This window comes from Elephantulus edwardii, unplaced genomic scaffold (genome assembly GCF_000299155.1).
Source record: "Elephantulus edwardii isolate Elephantulus edwardi_28Jun2011 unplaced genomic scaffold, EleEdw1.0 scaffold00046, whole genome shotgun sequence".
Lineage (NCBI taxonomy): Eukaryota > Metazoa > Chordata > Mammalia > Macroscelidea > Macroscelididae > Elephantulus > Elephantulus edwardii.
In genome coordinates, this window is record NW_006399796.1 from 15,268,721 (window position 1) to 15,273,122 (window position 4,402).

Sequence of the window (4,402 nt, forward strand, 5' to 3'; positions counted from 1 at the left end):
TGGAAGGGCGGAGGGTTGGTGAAGGAGAGGAAGACCCTCAACCAAGTGGATTAGCCCACTGACTACTGCAATGGGCTCTTGTGTGTCAGGAAGTGTGAGGATGGCACAGGACAGAACAGGGTTCAAATCTTTTGTTCATAGGGTCACTATCAGTTGTACTTGACTCAAAGGCACCTAACAACAACAACAACAACATACCGAAAGTATGTGAGACAAAGGTTCACCATCCTTGGCTTCGAAAAGCACTCTGGGGAAATCACACCCCTACATAAGAAAAATCGAAAGAACAATACTAAGCAAAGGCCTTGAACCAAGAATCTAAAGTACATTTTACCTGCAGAAATTGAAAATAACAGGCCCCTTAAAAAGGATCTGAATTCATGTGGATTCATGCAGAATGGTAAAGGAGCTTCCTCCTCAATTACCACTGGAAGCCCTTGTGTCAGGAGGACCAAAGAGGTGTCACTAGAGTGGCTGGATGCTCACCTCACACCTGTCTAACTAATCTGAAATGGAAAATTTTCTTTCTTATTTTAAATCCATTTAAAAATTATATTTTTAAAATTTTTATTTCATTATATTTTGTGTGTATACTGTCAAACTGTATCTGACTGCCACAGGAGGAGATTGCCGCTCCTTCTCCAGCAGAGCATCTGGTGGATTTGAACCATGTGTCTCTGGTATTACAGTGATTAAAAATTATTTTTAATGATATGCTCACTTCTTAACATTCTTTTCTGTATCCAAGAATCTCTCCATTCTCTACATACAAGCTTACATGTCTTCATCTAGGTGAAGCTGAGATTTAGCAAGTAGAAGAGGAGAGGAATCTTAGTAAAACAGAAGATTGTTTTTAGAATTTTTAAACATTAGCCATCTTACTTTTCAAACTATTGATTCAAAGGAATCTACTCAGTAATGGGGTTGGTGCACATGACCACACCAGAGTGGGGAGGACTTAAAGAATAACAGCTGATAAAACGAAAATGGTGCTAATCAAGAACAGAAAGTACTCCCCTCTAGTACCTGGGAATCTGTGGGGAATTCTGGGCTCATTCCTGTGAACACCACAGGCCTGCATACAGTGCACACGGCACCTTACCCCTCCATCCTCAACCCCTAAGACACAAACTCAGCATCTGGCCTGGAGCCAGAGAAGCACATTCCAAATTCACAGTGTGCGACAATGTTCAGTACAATTACAACATAATGACTGCAAAGCTGTTCCTAAAAGCCAAGAAAACTTGAATAATGTGGTTGGGTTATATCATACATGAGGGCTTAATAGAGTTTAAAAACCGATTTTAAAATTCCTTCATTCTATAAAGATAGCATTAAGACGAGGGTAAAACCATTTTAGTTCAAGGGATGGGAACAAAGTGCATAAGGAATGATACAGACTCCTTTCCACATTATCCTTCTTAACCAGAATGACCCATTCCCTTTGAAGATGTGTGATATTTAATGCTGACCCAGAAAAAAGGCAGTTTCATGAAAACATCGTCATCTTATTACACCCAGCTAGTAATGCTGGTTTCCCGCCTATTTAAAAAATATACACTCCCATTTCTAAACAAAACGATTTGCTATTCAAAATCTAGCTACCCATCAAACTGGAGTTTTGCCTTTAACATTGTACTTCACTTGCTTCTAACATCTTGCTCATCAACAACACTCCAGCAACTTTCATCTTGCCAGGAAGATGAAGTTATATTCAGGATACACAACACCTGAAAGATGCTTCTTGCATTCATAGTCATTTTGCAGCAAATAACCTTGGAAACTTGACTTCTTAAGCCCAGAACTGGCCTGGACTTGTGGTACCAACTTGTGTTGTCGACATGACCTTGGCTTGCAGATCCCAGTGCTCAAGCTCACCTTGGGAAATCATACTCTTGAGATCAGGCTTCATAAAACCTCAGTAAACTGAGACTATGCACATGAAAGCTGCACAACGAAAAAAGAAGACAAAATAACTTATGTATTTTTTGTGGCACTGAAGAACAATGAACACTGAGGACTATTGGAAAAACAAACTAATAATCAAATGGCATTATAACCTTAGAATCCAGGATGGTGAGACGTTGGCTTGCTTATTGTGGACACATGATCGGAAAAGACCAATTACTTGGAAAGGGTACTAAGTTAGCCAGAGGGCCAGTGAAAATGTTGAGAAACCTTCTTAATAGGATGGTAGTAACAATGGATTCATCAGTCATGAAGATGGTGCAGGACCATTTAGTTCTGTTATACATAAGGTCACCATGAGTTGGAGGCGGCAACTAGCAACATAGAACGATCCTCTGAATCCTAGACTGTTGCTAACAGCTGTCACTGACATACTATCTTAATATTTTGGAATTTAGAAACAATTTTGAAGATACTCTTGTTTCATGAAGAAGAGTTTGATGTTTAATTATTAAAGTCCTTTATACTGTTATTTTTTTTGTTCACATTATTCCATTCACAGCTTAATCTTAGAATAGGGAAAATGAGGGACATAATCAGCCCAACATGGCAGAATTCTTTTAATGTTGAGAATGGGGTTCTCGTCTCTAAAGGCAAGAGAATTCAGATTCATTTCAGCTGATTTGGAAAATCAGAGCTAAGTTTGGATCCTTTTCTACACCACTAGCTGATGAATTGTTTAAACCGTATCCTTCCCTTTAACTGACGAGAAAAACTATGTACTTTAAGAAGAGCTTTCTTAAAAAGTAAAGAATTCATTTTCAGAACGTCCTTCTGACTAAACTACACACCTTTGCCCTTATAATTTCATGATTAATATGAAAAAGTACTTAAGCAATCAAAGTTCATTCCTTTCCAGTTGTTTCTGCTGCATTCCCACTGGCAACTGAAGGAAGAAGTACATACTGCATGCCCGTCCTCTTATAACACAAAAAGCTGTCAACTTTGAAGTCTGTTGGAATGTTGTTTTGTTAAATATAAAAGAAAATATCCTTCAATATAGTTTGGGCAACCTACTTGTTAGGAGCAGTTAGTCGTTGGAAAAAGACACCATCCTTGGAAAGGCAGGGGGTCAGCAAAGAAGGGGAAGGACCTCAATGAGATGGACTGACATGGTGACTGTAATGGGGGGTCAAAGGATGTCAGAGATGGTGAGGATGGCACCGAAGAGGGCGGTGTTCAGATCCATTGTTCATAGGATTGCTATGAGTCATAGTTGTCTCGACAGCATTTAACAACAACAACAACTACCCACAAAATAGTGACCATACATAAGTCTTCTTTCTAAAGCAGGATTAAACTAAGGTATAGATGCCATAGGCAGGCATTTATAACTTGGAACTCCTACTGATGGATTTGGTACTCCTTCAAACCCAAAGATGGTGCCTCCTTGGTGGTTCAAATCTACCAAGAGCTGCACAGGGGAAAGACGGGCAATCTCCTTCTGTGTGACTGACAGCTTCTGAAAACCCCTCCAGGGTCAACTATGAGTTAGCTCTATCTTGACAGCAATGAGTTTTAGTTTTTTCAAATGTGTATTCTTCAAACATCTGCTTAACTGGTATTCAAACTGAGCATATCGGAAGGGTAGAATCATAAGGCTGATGAAATCCTTCTATTTACCTAATCATCTTGACACAACAAAGTCCTGCACCTAACTAGACCCACTCTCCTTGAAAAGTTAGTTACATCTACATCACCAAGAAGGTAGCCATTGGAAAAAGAAGACTGAAGGAGAATTGAAACATATGCATTGTGCTGTTGGTAAGGAATGTACCGGGATAAGTTGGGAATGAGCAAATAGTTTCTCTGTGGAAGTCTAGCCAGAATGCTTCAAAGAAGTTAGGGTTTAGGGACGTTGTCCTTCTTACTTTGAACACATCATTAACAACTGTTAGAAAAGGTTATCAATGTTCAGTCAAGTGGAGAGTCACCAAAAAATCCCACTAAATGGATTGACATGGTGGCTGCAAAAATGGGCTCAAAACCAGTAACAAAGGAGGATGGTGCAATGTTTCAGGCCATGCTTCATTTATCATACATTAGGTGCCCGTGCGTAAGGAGCTGACTCAGTAGAAACTGTTAACAATGGTTTCTTGAAATTGTGGTAATTACGAGGAATACTGAATATATCACGCACTGTCAAAAGAACAAACACATCTGTCTAGAAAGAAGTGCACCCAGTGTGCTTCTCAGAAGCAAGTATGGTGAGCCTTTGTCTAATATACCTTAGGCATGCCATCAAGACAGGCCAGGCCATGGAGACGGACATTTGGCTTAGAAAAGCAGAGAGGCAGTATAAAAAGAGAATGATCTTCAATGAGCTGGACTAATACAGCGACTTAACAGTGGGTTCAAGCAAAGCAGACATTGTGAGGAGGGTGCAGGATCGAACAAGTAAATTTTCACTGAAATTAATAACAAATTTAAATTT